General features: G+C 43.0%; 1 pseudogene; it reads left to right on the top strand.

The window, feature by feature from the left end:
• Positions 1 to 8,243: 8,243 nt before the first annotated feature.
• Positions 8,244 to 8,361, top strand: LOC126100217 (5S ribosomal RNA; annotated as a pseudogene).
• Positions 8,362 to 19,901: the final 11,540 nt, after the last annotated feature.

The following is a 19,901-nucleotide window of genomic DNA, read 5'->3' as shown; positions in this document are numbered from 1 at the left end:
AATATCTGGGAGTATGCGTGCGGAACGATTTGAAGTGGAATGATCATATAAAATTAATTGTTGGTAAGGCGGGTACCAGGTTGAGATTCATTGGGAGAGTCCTTAGAAAATGTAGTCCATCAACAAAGGAGGTGGCTTACAAAACACTCGTTCGACCTATGCTTGAGTATTGCTCATCAGTGTGGGATCCGTACCAGATCGGGTTGACGGAGGAGATAGAGAACATCCAAAGAAGAGCGGCGCGTTTCGTCACAGGGTTATTTGGTAACCGTGATAGCGTTACGGAGATGTTTAACAAACTCAAGTGGCAGAATCTGCAAGAGAGGCGCTCTGCATCGCGGTGTAGCTTGCTCGCCAGGTTTCGAGAGGGTGCGTTTCTAGATGAGGTATCGAATATATTGCTTCCCCCTACTTATACCTCCCGAGGAGATCACGAATGTAAAATTAGAGAGATTCGAGCGCACACGGAGGCTTTCCGACAGTCGTTCTTCCCGCGAACCATACGCGACTGGAACAGGAAAGGGAGGTAATGACAGTGGCACGTAAAGTGCCCTCCGCCACACACCGTTGGGTGGCTTGCGGAGTATAAATGTAGATGTAGATGTAGATGTAGAGTGCGTTTTTGACGGACCTTGAGACTGGTCTATGTAAATTATGAGTTGGCAGTGAGGAGGGCTCGCCAATGAGCCCTTATATTGCGCGTAAGCGTGCGCAGCGCGAGTGGCTTCTTCTCCAAGTATCGCGAGCCTCATAAGTTCGACAGGCCATTGTTGTGCTACCTAGCGTAACATCTCTTGCATACTTCAGGGACTTTGACCGGTGAGAACCAGTGACAATGAAAGTGCATGCCGCCAAAATTCGGTTGAATCATCGTGCCTTGAAACAGGGAATTCTGGGCCCGGCACATATAGTTGTTTCTGGTGCTGTTTCTTTTTTTTTTTTTGTAGGCGGAGGTGGCAGCTGCGGTTTCTCAGCATGTTGCTTTTGGGTGAGACTGCTGCCTGGTGTCGGTCGGGGTGGCCAAGCGGTTCTAGGCGCTACAGTCTGGAACTGCGTGACCGCTACGGTCGCAGGTTCGAATCCTTCCTCGGGCATGGATGTGTGTGCTGTCCTTAGGTTAGTTAGGTTTAAGTAGTTCTAAGTTCTAGGGGACTGATGACCTCAGAAGTTAAGTCCCATAGTGCTCAGAACCATTTGAACCATTTTTTTGCTGCCTGGTGTAGGCTTTATCCGTTCGCTTCACTAGCATTCCCCTTACATTTCTTGCATTTCACGTACATTTCCAAGTCACGTTAATTCAGAACAGCTTCTCGGATCCCGTGTTTGTTTGATTTGCAGAGGAACTTCAATATGTGGACGGCATAAAGGTATCCTTTCATAACTGTGCCGTCTATGAATATCAATGCCTCGTAACATTTGTTTATCTTTCTATCTCTTTAAAAAACACGATAACATCTAGTAGCTTTAATTTTGGGCCTCGTCAAAAGGTCATATGAAAGCTTTTGCAACACTTATAATGACAGTTTGCATTCTGAATTTGAAAAAAAAGAGGTCAGTTGCTTTTCGCAGCCGATATCATTAACGGCAGCAGAGGACAAAGGTTCTGCTTAAACCCAACTTGGCGATTGAAAAGGGTGGCCTCTTTTCTTTTTAACGTTCTGCTACCCTGTGACGGGAACCTTCTCTTTCGACATATCAAATGAATTTAGATAGATTACCGAGATTACTCATTAATCGTGATGAAATGTTTTTTTTTCCGTTACGCCTAGGCAAGCAATATCGTCGCTCACCGTAAGTGAAAGCGTCGTTACATTAATAGATTAAGCATTAGTTAAACTAACGATAAAGACATTAAGTTGCGCAACAGATAGAATTGCTTGGGATTCTGTGCGACCACACGGTAGCAAGCAATCTTCTTTGAAATAATTCCTCTTATTGAAAGGCAACGTGTTTCTCGAATGATCTTACTATCATTTAATATCAGTAGTAGTGGAGAGCGTGAGAAGGATTAATCAACTAGGAATCAGTTCCAAGATCTGAATATTTGTTACATAGAAATCTCTCTCCACATCGAAAGCAAAAATTACATTATTTATATTACAATAATTACATTACAAGCAAGCTCACTGACGTCAGTTACGCAGTGAAGTCTGTATCTAATTAACTAAGCTGACGAGGAAGAATCATGGTATTTGAGGCTATGGAAATAGCCAAAAGGGAATAAAGTGGATCGTCACGTGTAATAAGTCACACAAAGGGAGGAGGAAACCCAAGTGCATCACACCTGACAAAACCCAATTATTTCAACAAAATCTGACCCAGGGATTTGTTACATTTAGGATTAGTAGTACCATGAGATTAGAGAGGTATACAACAGTTAGGTACCTGTAAGGGAAGTCAGACTTACTCCGCGGAATAAAGGACGTAATTCCAACAAAACTGGTTTGCAGAAAATTGTAATCGAGGTTACGGGGATTCTTTATACTCAGAGAGGAGTGCGTGCCCTCCGATTGAAGGGATCGATAACCGTAAAACATAGATTGTGAACCACGTGGTGGTCAGTGCCACACAGAGAATTACCGAACTCGCAAAACTAACGAAAAACCAACAGACCCCGTTTAAATACAAAAAAGTAAGATCTCTGAAGGTGATTAAGTGAAATAATAATGAATACAATTTAGATTACAAGGAAACAGGGTGGTGGGCCATCGCTCATGATGGTTGGTTGGTTGAGAAAGGAGACCAGACAGCGTGGTCATCGGTCTCATCGGATTAGGGAAGGATGGATAAGGAAGTCGGCCGTGCCCTTTCAGAGGCACCATCCCGGCATTTGCCTGGAGTGATGTAGGGAAATCACGGAAAACCTAAATGAGGATGGCCGGACGCGGCATTGAATCGTCGTCCTCCCGAATGCGAGTCCAGTGTCTAACCACTGCGCCACCTCTCTCATGATGCCTAAAAATTCTCCATGTTAGAACAATTTCAAAGTCGATGCTTACCGACGGGACGTCGTTTGATGTGATTGTGTGGTGTGAACCAGACATTTACGGACACCGGCTATTTAATATTGGCTTCCGTTATGATGGTGTAGTAGAACACCGATGCTGTTTGTGTGTATAAATTAAATGCAAATAAGATGGCTGCAGGTGTCTTAATATTAATTCCATACTGAACAGCCGAAGTACTAGCAACCACCTACTACAACGATGGACATACGATGATTTATCTTGCATGCATTCTGTTTTAGGCGAATGTTATACTATGATTTCTTCGAACTTGCTTTCTGTTACTGGTCTGTAGTTTTGTCCCTATTCTTTTTATTCTGTATGTCACTGATTCTGTCAATCGGAACACTTGCAGTATGTGAACAGGTCTGATGTCTCCACAGTCGGCGGACAGAAGACTGGCAGGCAAGAATTCTTTTATCTGCTAACAGGGAAACGGTGATCGGCAGTTCAGCTGATTTTTTTTTCATGCAATAAACATTTATGGCATCTTCAGAGAGTAAGAAGAGAACATACAAAATGCTGTGCTATTTATAAAACTACCAGCTTAGTCTCCGCTGCTTCGCTCGCGTAGACTGTATGGTCTGCACATTTTTTTTTCTTTAATCGAATTTTTTTGTTTTTTCACAAATTAATAATGTCGTGTGAACCAAAAATCTACGGACATTGGCTATTTAATATTTTGTCGTATTGTGACTAGATACGACATTAGAGTCCTCCTAGTTTACGTTGGTCAAGGGGGCAGAAGATGTGTAATGGAATATCGGAACTTGTTGCATGAGTAAATTAAATGCAAAAGAGACTGCTACAGGTGTTTTAATTTACATTCAATTCTAAACAGCCCAAGTCCCTGCAACTATCTACTGCAAGGATAGATACACACGCCAATCAAGGTCACAGGAGCATGGACTTTTCTGTTACCTGGAGTCAAAGGTTTCTGTTAGTCATGCCTTTTCCATGGAAACTTTCATCCCCTGACACACATTTTGTTATATCTGATATAGAAGTGAAATACAATTTGTTTGTAATGTAACTACATATTTTCTTAAGTCTTCTTCCCCTTGTATCACCACCCTGCGGGTTGAATTTCCAAAAACAGTGAGACACATCTTTTTTAATTTCTAACAGAGGATCCAAATACAAATTTTCATAAAATTAGCTTTGAAAATCCTTCCTTAATGAAATAATCTCATAAAACTCTTCATCCCCTGTTTCTTTCCCTTAGGAGTGGAATTCGGAACAGTCCTTCCTTAAACGATGCCAACAGTGTAAGATAAATATCGTCTCCAAATTTCAATTTTCTATCTGAATCAGTCTGGGCTGGATGATGATGCCCTGTTTCACACCGTAAGGGGTTGAATTTCCTAAAACCGTGGAACACCTATTTTTTTGATTTCTAACTGAGAAGCCAAATACCAATTATCAAAGACTTAGATTTAAAAATATTTTCATAATGAAATATTTTCATTTCACCTTATGGGTTGAATTTCCAAATAAATTTTTAAATTTCTAACGGAGAAGCCAAATACAAATTTTTGTAGATTTAGCTTCAAAAATGGTTTCATAATGAAATATTTCCATAAAAATTTTCTTCCCATATTTTATCCTCTTAGTGGTTGAGTTTCCTAGAACAGAGAAACACGTATTTTTATATTAATGACCGAGAAGCCAAATTCAAATTTTAATAGATTTGGCTTTAAAAAAGCTTTCATAATGAACCATTGTCATAAAAATAATTCATTCCCCATTTCACTCCCTTAGGGCCTGAATTTCCAAAGACATTGAACCGCATTTTTTTTTTTAATTTCGATCCAAGAAATCAGATACCAATTTTCATAAATGTAGCTTTAAAAACTAGTAGTTCTTTAATAATGATTTATTTTTCAAAAGTAACTTTCATACACTATTTCACTCCACAGCGGTCAAACTTCCAAAAAGGCTGAAATGAATTCGAAAGTAAAGTTCTGTGTACTGATTTGGCAGAAAATCCTAAGAAATTTTGGTCTTATGTCAAAGCGGTAGGTGCATAAAAACAAAATGTCCAGACACTCTGTGACCAGAATGGTACTGAAACAGAGGATGACAGACTAAAGGCCGAAATACTAAATGTCTTTTTCTAAAGCTGTTTCACAGAGGAAGACAGCACTTAAGTTCCTCCTCTGGATTGTCGCACAGATGACTAAATGGCAGATAACGAAATAGATTACAGTGGGATAGAAAAACAATTAAAATCGCTCAAAAGAGGAAAGGCCGCTGGACCTGATAGGATACCAGTTCGATTTTACACAGAGTACGCGAAGCAACTTCGCCCCCTTCTTGCAGCGGAGTACCGTAGGTCTCTCTAATGTCGATCAGTTGTAGAATTTTGGAACACGTATTATGTTCGAGTATAATGACTTTTCTGGAGACTAGAAATCTACTCTGTAGGAATCAGCTCGGTTTTCGAAAAAGACGGTCGTGTGAAACCCAGCTCGCGCTGTTCGTCCACGAGACTCAGAGGGCCATAGACACGGGTTCCCAGGTAGATGCCGTGTTTCTTGACTTCCGCAAGGCGTTCGATACAGTTCCCCACAGTCGCTTCATGAACAAAGTAAGAGCATATGAACTATCAGACCAATTGTGTGATTGGACTGAAGAGTTCCTAGATAACAGAACGCAGCATGTCATTCTCAATGGAGAGAAGTCTTCCGGATAAGAGCGATTTCAGGTGTGGCGCAGGGAAGTGTCGTAGGGCCGTTGCTATTCACAATATACATAAATGACCCTGTGGATAACATCGGAAGTTCACTGAGGCTTTTTGCGGATGATGCTGTAGCATATCGAGAGGTTGTAACAATGGAAAATTGAACTGAACTGCAGGAGAATCTGAAGCGAATTGACGCATGGTGCAGGGAATGGCAATTGAATCTCAATGTAGACAAGTGTAATGTGCTGCGAATACATAGAAAGAAAGATCCTTTATCATTTAGCTACAGTATAGCAGGTCAGAAACTGGAAGCAGTTAATTCCATAACTTATCTGGGAGTAGGCATTAGGAGTGATTTAAAATGGAATGATCATATAAAATTAATGGTCGGTAAAGCAGATGCCATACTGAGATTCATTGGAAGAATCCAAAGGAAATGCAATCCGAAAACAAAGGAAGTATGTTACGGTACACTTGTTCGCCCACTGCTTGAATACTGCTCACCGGTGTAGGATTCGTATTAGATAGGGTTGATAGATCAGTAGAGAAGATCCAACGGAGAGCAGCGCGCTTCGTTACAGGATCGTTTAGTAATCGCGAAAGCGTTACGGTGATGATAGATAAACTCCAGTGGAAGACTCTGCAAGAGAGACGCTCAGTAGCTCGGTACGGGCTTTTGTTAAAGTTTGGAGAACATACCTTCACTGAGGAGTCAAGCAGTATATTGCTCCCTCCTACGTATAGCTCGCGAAGAGACCATGAGGATAAAATGAGAGAGATTAGAGCCCACACAGAGGCATACCGACAATCCTGCTTTCTACGAACAATACGAGACTGGAATAGAAGGGGGGACCGATAGAGGTACTCAAAGTACCCTCCGCCACACACCGTCTGGTGGCTTGCGGAGCATGGATGTAGATGTAGAAGTAGATGTAGATGAAAGTCGTATTTGTTTATATCCAACCAAGAAAATAAATATCAATTTTCGTATACCAAATCTTAAAATTTCCGTAACAGCGACATAATTTCAAAAAGCTTGTCGTCCACTATTTCAGCCCCTTAGGGATGGGATTCAGAAAAAAAAGGTCCTTCTTAAACAACGCATAGAGTACAAGTACAAGACCATCATATTTTGTAAATTTAAAGTTTCTGTCGTTAGTTATTTTGGTTGGGCGATGATGAGTCATTGCGTCATCATCCGGTATATCGCCTTTTATATACAAAGTGAAATTACTGTTGCTTGTGCCGCGCGGGGTTGGCCGAGCGGTCTATGGCGCTGCACTCATGGACTGTGTGGCTGGTCCCGGCGGAGGCTCGAGTCCTCCCTCGGGCATGGGTGTGTGTATTTGTCCTTAGGATAATTTGGGTTAAGTTATGTGTAAGCTTAGGGACTGATGACCTTAGCAGTTAAGTCCCATAAGATTTCATACACATTTGAACTTTTTTTTATCGTTGCTTGTGTGTGGAAAATGAGTATAGATTTTAGTACTGTCAGCTTCGTCAGTGAGACATAGTATTGGCAGAATCAGCACTGGTGAAGACACCGATGTCGACGCCTCAGCCACTGAAACTGGCTGCGATTTCACCGTGCCAGTGACGTCAGACGGCGCCGCACAAGTGGGCGGCGGCGCCCTCGCTGCGGCCGTTACTGCACATTGAATAAACCAGGCCCACGCGCCTCCTCTCGGATTCATAAGCTGCTCGCCTGTCGCCCATATCCAGCAGGCGGGACACTCACTCGACTTGTATCCTGATCCTGTCCACAACGGTCCCACGCAGGTGATTCTACTTGTCCAATAATACGACTCTGCAGCATCGCTGTCATTGCAGACGGCGACGTAGTTCAGTTTGGGAAGCGTGGGAGACGGAATCGTCCGTCCCTTGATGAATGAAACAAGCGCTTTTGGTGTCTGCTCACATGCCTAGACGGCCGTCTCATCGATATTTCGTACTGTTTCCTTAGATTTTCTTACGTATTCATCGCGCAAGAAAGTGTTCTATTTATGTTAATCACATACAAACGTGCAGATTTATTGCAGTTTCTCGTAGTCAGTTTTGAAACCACGCCTATAAAAGGTGCATTTAAAACCTTCACGTTGGCCCAATCTAGGACTCTACCTGTGAATACTACGTTAAGAAGCATATATGTTACCTAGAGACCACAAAGTTGTTTTCTTTCTTTTTTCTTCTTGTTGCTGATTTCCCGATTCCTTGCCGGAATGGTCAGAGCGGGATGCGTGAGAACTAACCCACTGTAGAACCACCACCACCTAGAGACAAGGTCGCGGCACGAAATTCATAGCAGGTCGTGACGTCACTCCGAGCGCGCCACCATGTTGTGTTTCGAAGCGTTTGTTTATCTACACGTTTGTTGGATCGAGTGCTACATTCGTGCTTAAAACTAGCGATTACAGTGTTTACGTGTAGTGAAGGTGGTGGTGGTAGAACTCGGTTATTTTCTATCAAATTCCAGCGAAATGGGAGTGGGGCAGATGGATTCCCGATTGGGTATCTTTAGAAGGGAATTTCCAATTAGAGGCAAGTACGTTTTAACCAACGGCCTTGCCGCAGTGGTAGCACCGGTTCCCGTGAGATCACCGAAGTTAAGCGCTGTCGGGCTGGGATAGCACTTGGATGGGAGACCATCCTGTCTGCCGAGCGCTGTTAGCAAGCGGGGTGCCCCCAGCCCTTGTGAGGCAAACTGAGGAGCTTCTTGACTGAGAAGTAGCGGCTCCGGTCTCGTAAACAGACATAGGGCTGGGAGAGCGGTGTGCTGACCACATGCCCCTCCATGTCCGCATTCAGTGACGCCCTTGGGCTGAGGATGACACGGTGGGCTATCGGTACCGTTGTGCCTTCCAAGGCGTCATCGGGGGGTGTCTAGTTTTCAGTTTTAGTTTTTAGCCAAGTACGTTTAGCCGATCGGGGACATTAGACCCATTTTTAATTTTTTCTGAGGCAATATGAACGACTAGTGCAGGCTTCTGTTATCTGTTGGTAAGCGTAACATAGCGAAGTCAGTGACTTCTTCAACGTACACTACCTATTCAAAAGTGTCTGGCCGCCTCTGCGTAATGCGGAATTGACCACAAGCTGTCACGATACCCGGACCCGTCAGTATGAAGGAAGGCTGTAAGCGTTATGTTATATGTTCGTAGGCTTCCACGGCCTGTATTGTTCTCAATACAATAAATTTGGGTGTTGGGCAGCACTGTTGTCAACTACTAAAACAACTAAATTGCTGACGTTTCGACCGATTCCCTGCAGTCCTCTTCAGGGTAACGCTGGAGAGGAGTGCAGCAAGTCGGTCAGTCGATGGGTCGGCAATTTAGTTCTTTTAGTGGTTTTCAATGATGTGTCCTAATACCCAAAATTATTTTATTCGGAAGTATTATGTTTTGAGTACAGATGCAGTAACAGCAGTGTGGGTCGATGGGAAGAGCTTAGTGACTTCGAATGTGGACCAGTCATTGGATGTGACCTGAGTAACAAATCCGCCATGAACATTTTAACTCATCTAAGGCCGTCCATGTCGGCTGCTAATGATGTGACTGAAGTGGAAACGCTGAAGGAACACCCAAAGTTAAGCTAAGACCTCGTATACCGACGGACAGGGACCGCCGGGGGTGTCTATAGAATTCGCTTGAAATTAACGACAGGAGTCCACAACTGCTGGTGTACGATGGTCGAGCAGCCCCTTGTAAGACAAACATTTCTATAGTCAATGCTAATCGTCCCTTGAGGTGGTGTAAATAACAACGCCAATGGACACTGGAAGTATGGGAACGAATGATTTGGGGCGATGAATCTCTCTAAGCCATGTGGTAACCAGATGGAAGCGTTTCGGTTTGGCGAATGCCTGGAGAACGTTGCCTGCCATTATGTTTAGAGCCGACATTGAGCGACCAAGATGGCGCAGTGATTATCACACTGAGGGTGACGGTTCAAAACCGCGTCCGGCCATCCTGATTTAGGTTTCCCGAGATTTCCCTAAATCGGTCTAGGCAAACGCCTGGTTCGTTTCTTTGAAAGAGCACGACCGACTTCCTTCCCCAGCCTTCCCGAATCCAAATGGTTTAAATGGCTCTAAGCACTATGGGACTTAATATCTGAGGTCACCAGTCCCCTAGACTTAGAACTACTTAAACCTAACTAACCTAAGCACATCACACACATCTATGCCCGAGGCTGGATTCGAACATGCGACCACAGCAGCAGCGCGGTTCCAGACTGAAGCGTCTATAACCACTCGGCCACAGCGGCCGGCTTCCATAATCAGATGGGAAAGATGGCCTCACTGTTTGGTCCCCTCTCCCAAATCAAACAGCCACCCATTATTGAAGTGACGTGTATATGGTCTTGCAGAATGATGATTTTTTTTTTTTTCGTGGTTGGGGAGTAGTCCCATTACTGTGCTTAAAAAAAGCTATTGCGAAAGGATATGAAAACATTTCACGGCGTTATGTGCTGCATACACTAGAGGAACAGTTCATAGATCGCGATTGTTTGTGTCAGTATGACATTGCACCCAGTCATAAAGCATTACTTGTGAGGAGATGTTTTCCAGATAACAGCATACTTGAACTGGGCTGGCTTTCCCAGAGTCCCGACCTGAGTCGAATGTAACACCTTTGGGATGAGCTACAACGTCTGCTTCACTCCAGACTCCAGCATCCGGCAGCACTGTCTGCTGTGGTTTCGGCTCTTGAGGAAGAACGGGCTACCATTCCTCCATACAAATCCAGTTTTCAAGCCGTCATCGAAGTGGACACACTTCATATTATTGTCCACTATTTGGTGTCGAGAAATTCCGTTTAGCGTATACTAGAGCGCAAAGTAGCATTCGTTTATTGCACCTGTTTTAGACTACCTCGTATGCTAGTTCTGGTAGTCGGGCTCCATCTTTGTTCTTCTATTTATTCAGACCTTATATTGAAACTAATCAACTAGAGATCCGAACCACTCCGTTCTCTAACTTGCTGTCTTGTCATGTATCATTTTCTTTGATGCTTATGTGCTATATATCTGTCTCTGATAGGAAACTTACAGGCCAGGTTTCTTCAGTAATGTCTCACAGCAATTCCAATATTGTCTTGGTTTTGAACCAATTATGTCAGATCTTCAGCAAGTGCTAAGCATTTAATTTCTAGTTTCCTTCTCTTTCTGACGTGCTACGTTATTTTCGTTCATTCTGCCTCCAGAACAGTTTCGCAGATTTTCATGAGTTCCTCCAAGACAATATTAGAAAGGTTTGGTGACAGTCTGTCTCCTTGTGCTTATCTTTGTTTCTAAATAACTGGAAACTAGTGCGAGAAAATTTACTTTCAAAATGGTGTCTGCCAGTCGTTATTTAATAATTGCTCTACTTTTTCAGTCAGTTGCGAAGTCCTGCTCCACCCAATTAAATGCAAGGAAGCTGTCCAGTCCGATATGTTGAAACCTCCACTAAAATTTTTATATAGGGAGAATACACAGAAAGGAAAACAATGTCAAAATTTTAGCTGCTAAGACAGGCTACAAGCTCGCTAGGGCGGCTGTGGCAGACAGTGCATGACACATAGTGAGCACATATCGGGGTTAACGGCACATCGGTAAACAGATAACACGACAGAACCCTATAGAAATTTATAAAGCCAATTTCAGTTTCCGCTGATTGTTTCTCTGACACAATTTTTCATAATTACTATTCCCTCGAACCTGCAACTCATTTAATATCCACAATTTATCTTTACGGTATAGCCAAGTGTTAACAACGAAAATAAGGAATAAGCCATAGTCGCTTGTAGAGTCGATGTATGCTCTGACACATTAATTTATAACAGTGCCAGCGGTAAGTATCAGTGGATTACTGTTTCCGCAGCTTCATCTCTGTCTTCAGGAACATTAATGTAACTGAGGACCAAAAACTAAAAATAAAGCCTGTTTACTTGCAAAAGTCTTGTAACAGACGCAGCAAAATCTGGAAAAACCGGAGAGGATAATTTTCAATGTTACATCCGAAACGTCTTTTTACCATCTGTAGAAAATAATTTATTGTTTTTCTCGGTCTTTTAGCCTGAGCATGACGACTAACGTCATCTCTGTCCTTAGGAGGATGGCCGGCAGGAGTGGCCGAGCGGTTCTAGGCGCTACAGTCTGGAGCCGCGCGACCGCTACGGTCGCAGGTTCGAATCCTGCCTCGGGCATGGCTGTGTGTGATGTCCTTAGGTTAGTTAGGTTTAAGTAGTTCTAAGTCTAGGGGACTGATGACCTCGGATGTTAAGTCCCATAGTGATTAGAGCCATTTGAACCATTTTTGAACTCATCACTGCGTTACCTCGTTCGGCACTGTTAAACAAAGGATGGGACAAGTAGCGGCCATTACATCATAGTGCGAACCATTCTGAGTTGTGCAGGAAGTAATCCAGGGAAACTACATAAAGCCTGAATCAGGTTGACCAGATGGCAATTAGGGCCTTCATAGGTCCATCCTCCCAAATACGAGTACGAGATCAGTCTGTTAAAAGTAGTGCAATCTAACCCTTAGGTTAAGTTAGGTTTAAGTAGTTCTACGTTCTAGGGGACTTATGACCTTAGAAGTTAAGTCCCATAGTGCTCAGAGCCATTTTTTTAGGAGGACGGCGGAAATACTGTTAATATACAGTAATTCAGATTCCAATGGAACTAATAGTGTGATTCAGCATCTTGGAAAAAAATGTCAACAGAGGAAAAACATTTTCCAGAAAATTGTCGGATAGTATAATTTCCGATAGTTCTTTGTTATATCGGGCTTATTAGCGGAACAGTGTCGTTAAGGGGCTCCGGAAAGGCTCAAAATCATGAAAAGTTCAATTTTTACTTTTTTGCGTTTTCTGAATCTGCAGACTATTACCTTTTAATAGATATATAATTTATTCAATTCCGAAGACTACAACTATTTTTAAATTTTTTTTGAAATGTGTTCTACATGGGCATGACCCACTGTGGCGCTGTGCCATATGTTAATTACCTTGGTGACGGTGATTCTAAAAGTTTCAAACATGTTCAAGGACTGAAGCCCTATGGTGATGATGTTGTAGTGCAGAAATTTGAGTGTATTGGACACGTACAGAAGCGAATGGGAACAAGACTTCGGCGACGGAAAGCTTCGTACAAAAAACAAAAACTCAGTGATGGTAAAGGGTTGGATGGGAAGGGAAGGTTAACTGACAGTGTAATTGACAAAATACAGAACTATTATGGAATGGCTATTAGGCAAAATACACAAAGTGTCGACGAAATGAAGAAGGCTCTTTTTTTTCATACTTCTTCAACCGATGAAAATCCCCAACATAGCTTGTGTCCCAAAGAAGAAGACAGTTGGTGTAAATATAACAAAGGATTGCTAACTGGTGAAGTGTACACTCATAAGCATAGTCCGCCTCATGCAATAATGGAGGTGATAAATCTATTTTCAGAGACTTAGCAGCACCTGAACTGCTGAAAAAGTGTATTCACGGAAAAACTCAAAACCCGAATGAAAGTGTAAATAGTGTTATATGGTCGAGAATCCCCAAGACTGTATTTGTTGGAATACCAACACTTCACTTTGGTGTGTATGATGCTGTTGCGACTTTCAATGATGGCAACATTGTAAGGTGCAAGGTATTTAGAAATATGGGAATGAAGATAGGTTCTAACATGGTACGAGCGATGCTTGCTTTAGACAAGAACGCCTTCGGGCTGCAGACAGGGCTGTAGAGAGTCTAGAAATACAAGCAAGAGTAAACAGGAGGAGGAACAAGAGGAAGCTGGAGGAGGAGTTTGCAGAGGATGAAGATAATCTATCCTATGGACCTGGAATGCACTAAAAAGTTAATCCAATCTTTGTCGCTCGATTCCCAAAACTTTTATTTTCTCATACTAATTACATGTTTTCTAAGGATCTTCCAAACATATTTGTTTCAAACTTTCAGTAAATGTTACACAGTACCTTCTGCATAATTTAACACAGCCTTTTTCCAAAAAACTGTATATTTTTGAATATATAAATAAAAAATTGCAAAAAAATGTTGTGAATTTTCATTACAATTGAAAAAAAATCATCTTTAATAACTGAACTAAAATTTTGTAAAATCCATGTGTTAAGTTGTAGCCCATATTCCAATAAATAATCTGTAAAAAGTTCAACTTCCTACCTCAAATACTTTGTGAGGAAAGATGTAATTTATAAGCGTTATTTTAACATTGCAAGTATAGGGCGTTCCGGAGCCCCTTAAACACAATGTGCAGACTAATGGCTACGACCATTTCTTACTCCATCCCTGTTCTGTCTAAATAAAACTACTAATGACTGTGAGTGCCTGAATGCATACTTCTTCATTTATCGTGTGTAATAGGTACAAGGACAATGTTTGTTTTTGCTACAGGTGAGACACATTGAATTTTTGTAACAACTACAGGAAAATAACAAGCAGCTGTTTGCCTCGCTGGATTAGCCGAGCGGTCTGCGGCGCTGCAGTCATGGACTGAGGCTAGTCCCGGCGGAGGTTCGAGTCCTCCCTCGGGCAAGGATGTGTGTGTTTGTCCTTAGGATAATTTAGGTTAAGTAGTGTGTAAGCTTAGGGACTGATGGCCTTAGCAGTTAAGTCCCATAAAATTGCATACATTTGAACATTTGAACAAGCAGCTGTTTCAGTGTTAGCAAAACATATATTTTTCAGAAAGTACCGTAAAATTTGTTATCAAATGTTTAACGCCAACAGATTAGAGTACCGATTAATGGAAGTCGTCGGTAATGTAACGTCATACACTGTCTTCATTTTTTTTTCCTCTGCTAGTCACGGTTGTAAGAATTACATTTGCAACATAGCTGTTTATATGAACTGCAAGTTATTCAAGAAATTAGTGATGTGCAATATTTTTGCTGCAGCAGTTTAAGTGCTTAAAATCACGTGCGTGCACTTTGGACTTGGCGCTACACAGCGCTACATCCTCTTATCACAGCTGCATCTGCTTATCACCGATGTGCGCGCTAAGCAGGAAGAGTTGTACCGACTGCTATTATAAGTGATTCTTCTTGGGACAGAAGTGAGTAAGTTTAACAGTTTTTAAATACTTGCAGTGCGCCATAGAAGCTAAAATTTTGACACTACACTTCTTTCGGTGTATTCTTCCTGCGTGAAAAATTTCAGGATAGGTTTCGACTTGTCGGAGTGGATCAATCCCTCGTGAGTTACACGCCTTTTTCCAGTTTACAAAATTTTTTGTGATTTCTTATTGTTGGTGTTTTTAAATGCTCATAGGGCTATGCATGACCTCCCATTCCTGAAGACTCCATGATATTTTCCATTCTGTTTTTTACTTCGTTTGAGTATAGTTTCTAATTGGAATTACAGAGACTCCTCGGTACCCTATCTTACATCAAAGGTAGGAAAGCTTATTTCAGTTACCACATTCCTGCAATGAGGTAACAGATTCTTTCTGCTGCATTTCTCTAGTACTCTCCCACATTTCTGCAGTAATGCCACCTTCTCCTAGCGTTTTGTTAATTTGAAGCTGACTGATACATTTAAGATAATTGTTCTGTTTTAGCTTTGAACGGACTCTAGGTACCTGCAAGAAACGGCCATTACCAAAACAAATCCACAATTCCGTGCATCAGTTGTATTACCTTTCTTATAAACAGGAATGACTTTCCAGTTTCATCATTCCCTCAAGTTGACATCAGATCCGAAACAACTTTTCAGTACTTTCCGTATCACAGATTTTGCGTTCGATGCTTCGTCTCTTGTTCATATTTTCTTCTTTCTCTTCTGGCTGACCGCCCTGATAGCTCAATTACTATATTTTGTACTGTCTTTCTGTTATTTCTAGCTCATTTTCTGACAGTGAAGTTTTGCTTCTCTGACAAAAACCACATTTTTTAAAAAAGTTTTCTATGCCTATGCTCTCCAAGCCCATGACGCTTTTTTTTTCTACTACCCTCACCGCACACCATATTCCTCCTCTCCCTCTAGCTTTCCCATCATCTGTATTCCCACTTTCCGCTTCACCTCCTACGCATCATCTCCATATTTTCCCCAACTAACAGACCCCTATCTTTTTACTCACATCCCTCAGCCTCTATGGAACATAGTCTCTCCTTCCACAGCAATCCTCACGCAGTGCAGGTCCTTCAGATGTTAAGTTAAAGTGCAGTGCTCCAGTGCTTTTTCGTAGAAGAATATCACCACAATGCAGTTGCGAAATTTTTTGTTTTAAATTGTATACAGTTTAGTCCTTTTAGCGGTCCATCATTTTTATCTTTTTGATTAAAAAGGAAAAGTTTTCATATTCTGTTTCCTCTCACCTTTATTACAGCCGTGCGGGATTAGCCGAGCGGTCTGGGGCGCTGCAGTGATGGACTGTGCTGCTGGTCCCAGTGGAGGTTCGAGTCCTCCCTCGGGCATGGGTGTGTGTGTTTGTCCTTAGGATAATTAAGGTTAAGTAATGTGTAAGCTTAGGGACTGATGACCTTAGCAGTTAAGTCCCATAAGATTTCACACTCATTTGAACATTTGTTACATCTTTGAGAATTCTCTTGGCTCAAGACCGGAGTAAAGTATGGCTTGCAACCCACCCCACATCATATGGTGCCGTGGAGGGGGGGAGGGGTGTTTGGGGACGGGAAGGGGGGTGGGAGTGGATGAAATAAAAATAAAGAAGAAAAATCTCTCCAAGCATTTTCTCCAGCACTTTCGTCCATTTCACCAGTATTTCACGAACCGCACGATTCGTCTCTTGTTCGTTTTTAGCAGCGTGGTTGACGGATCAAAAAAAGTGGGTTGACATTTACACTCCTGACAACTAGCTGCGTGGCAGATAACGATCGCCGGCGTGACTGGCAGGAAGAGTTTCGACGAAAATTCCTTGTAGCCCACCTCCGGCGTTCAAAGCAGCCGGCACCAGTGCCGGTAATTGAGGTAATAACTGCCGGAATTGTCAGCCGCAGACGGCGTCACCGCGGGATTAAGTTAGCAGCGGCGCAAGGCCGTCCGCTCCCCACGCCATGCAGCGCCGTGCTTCGCTTCGGCCGGAGCGCATCGCGCCGCAGCGGGCGCTGCCGCGCCGCGCCGGCTCGATCCGCCGCGCGCGACTGACGTCGACAAATGAATATCGACAGCCGGCAGCTGTCATGTTTAGTTGTTAATGCCGCCGTTTGACGCGGGCGCGCTGCCGTCTGCTAATGAACTGGCCGTCACCGCCGCCCCGTGCCCCCACCACCACCGCCACCACACCTACCAACCCCTTCTCCCGTCGGTGCGGACGCCGAATGAAAATCAGTTCGCGCGAAAATCTTCCACCCTTTCGCGGTCGCCACTCTGGCAGACAACGCGCGCTCATTACGCGCGACGCCATTCGCCGGCGCCGCGTCGAATTAAATACCTGTTAGCAGTTTTCCGTGCGGGCCGCGCGGTTTGATGCGACGTCACGCGGCCACCCCGGCTAATGAAAACAGCCGCTCGGGAAATTGTCGTCTGTCCGGTGGAGCTACCTCCCCCTTCTCTCTGCCCCCCCCGTCAACCTCCACCACCCCTTTTCCCCGTCGCGGCGTCAATAAATCAAGGCAGGTGAATGAAGGCCGATCCGTTTTTAGCGGCGGCTTGCGGCGTGGCGAGTTAATTGGCGGATTCCTCTCGTGCGCCTCGCGTTGCGGCTTGTAATTGCGGCCGAAATTTGATAGATTTGGCAGTGTCACCGTCAGGTTACACGGTGGCACAAAAGCGCAAAAAAGGAAAAAAGAAGAGAGGGAGAGGCGGACGGCCGCAGCTGTTAATTTCATTTGCGTTTCGCGGGCAGGCGAAACCGCGAAGCGGTCACGGCCGCGGGCGTCTTGTGTAAAATTACTCTCTGTGTCACTGATGTTGTGCGCACTGTTATCTGTCGTTAATCAAAGTCCTTTGTCTTCACCCGCACCCAGCACCTGACAACATAACGTGAGCATGGTTGTTCTACAACCGCAAAACACAGAAAAGCTGCTTCGTCCTGTCATAAAACAATACCCCTTTAGGCGTCATTTACTTTCCTATTTCTAATATCATTAATTGAGCTGAAAGGTAGTCTTGATAGTGCACACTGCATCTTATTGTTAAGGTCATTTTATGGCGAAAGATGCTGTTCCCTTACCAAGAGAAACCGTTAGCCAAATGAAAACACTCATTTATACATAGGCGACAAAGAGTCATCTTCTCCAAGCATTTTAGTGCTTTATTTTAAAAGCCCAGCCATTTAGCTGCATTTTTACGAATGTGTGACCAAACTAAGCTTTGACTGCATTTTTCATTTCAGTTGTTGCATATTTATAAACCTGCTACATAGTTTGAAAAGAAAGTCGCACATTTTACAATTTTACATATTACAGTACATTGTTCAATATTTCTAACAAAATTGGTTTTGAGGAATAAAGCAGGTGCAACAATAATGAGCTAATACCGGTATAAAATGAACATAATTTGAGGAAAAAGAATTTAAAAAGAAGCTAATAGATTGTAGGTGAGGTTTTTAGTGGAATGAGCTAATACCGGTATAAAATGAACATTATTTGGGGAAAAATAAAACAGAAACAATTTGTTTATTTAAAAAGAAGCTAATATATGATAGGTGAGGTTATTAGTGGAAATAGGTGTCCCACTAACTCCCTGTTCCAGGTAGGAGGGCATCGGAACAACTTCCATCCCGTCCCAGATGGAGCAGCAGTTTGCTTAGATCTAAATATAAATGGCATTGAATTATGTTATTTACAATTTCTCATTATATAGGATATAAAAAATTAGTATACTAGTCACATATTAATTTTACTGTTACCTTCATTGTCAGGACAGGTGTTCTGCTGCCACTCGGCCAAGAACTTCTTCCTAAACTGAATCACTGAGCTGGTCCGAGTATTTCTTACATTCGCGACAACGTCCATTAATTGTCTAAATAGGAGGCTAACAGCGACGCATCTGCAATTGCAAACATAAATACTCTCCTAATCTTCTCAATATTGGCACTGTCTTTAAGATCAGGCCTGTTTGCAATTACAAGGTCTCAAATATTTCCATTGCGTATGATTTGTCAAACTAGTTACTCAAGATAATCTTCGGAAAATGTGGTCAGAACTAATTCACACATCTGTCTATTCCACCGACAATTGATCCACAAACGTGACAGCTGTTGTACCACGAAGTTCCCAAGCCGGCTCCACAACGTGCAGCCAGGCGAAAGGGAAACTTACACTCCAAATTCCGCCAGAGGTGGAAAAGTGCTGATCCAGTAAGGGAAAAGCTTTGTGCTGTGGCAATGTGGCGTGGATAACATACCCCGAGCCCTGATGCTTGCTGCCTGGACCCCATAAGTGACTGGAAGTGGCGCCTTTTCATAGTGACACCAGATGAGCAAGGATAGATAGTAGCTCCCATACCTGACCAGCAACAGGAACCGCAATTGACTTGGACACTGGATGAAAAGAGATTGTTTACTCTTGAATGCTATGCAGAAGCAGTGAATGAAAGAAGAAGAGGAGGATGCAAAAAATTATCAGATGGTGGACAGTATAAAGGTAGAATACAACTATGTGAAAACGAAGGGGATAGAAAATGACAAGACTAGATGGAGAGGTAAATGTGAAGACCTACCCTGCGACAGAGTACTGATGATGATGATGATGATGATGATGATGATGATGATGATGATGATGATGATGATGATGAATGGGCGAATGGGAAACTTACCCTCCAAATTCCGACAGAGATGGAAAAGTGCTGATCATCATCATCATCATCATCATCATAGGTATCTAATACGAGGGGAATTCAACAAGTAATGTAACACATTTTTACAAAAATCATATTCGTTTTATTCAGAAACCCAATACACCACATGTTTCCCCACTATTTTGGCTAGAAAACCATGTTTTTCAACATAATTGCCTTTCAGTGTGACGGCCTCGCACCACTGTATGTTGACATGGTACCACTGTACTGATCGATGCCGAAGCCAACATCTTGCTGCATCAGCAACCTCCCAATCATCCCTCGTACTGCGAGGAGTGCATCGTCCACTGGGACAAACAGATCAGGAGGTGTGAGGTCCAAGCGGTAGAGTGGATGAGCAAGAACACTCCATTGACACTTTGTAAGCTCCTGTCGGATGCGTAGATTTGTGCGAGGCGTTTTGTTGTCATGGAAAGGGAGAAGATCGTTTGCATTTTCATGGCGACAAACATATTA

Source organism: Schistocerca cancellata, chromosome 1 (assembly GCF_023864275.1).
Source record: "Schistocerca cancellata isolate TAMUIC-IGC-003103 chromosome 1, iqSchCanc2.1, whole genome shotgun sequence".
In the NCBI taxonomy this organism is placed as follows: Eukaryota; Metazoa; Arthropoda; class Insecta; order Orthoptera; family Acrididae; genus Schistocerca; species Schistocerca cancellata.
The sequence above is the reverse complement of the archived record's forward strand: the minus strand, read 5'-3'. Positions and strand labels throughout refer to the sequence as shown.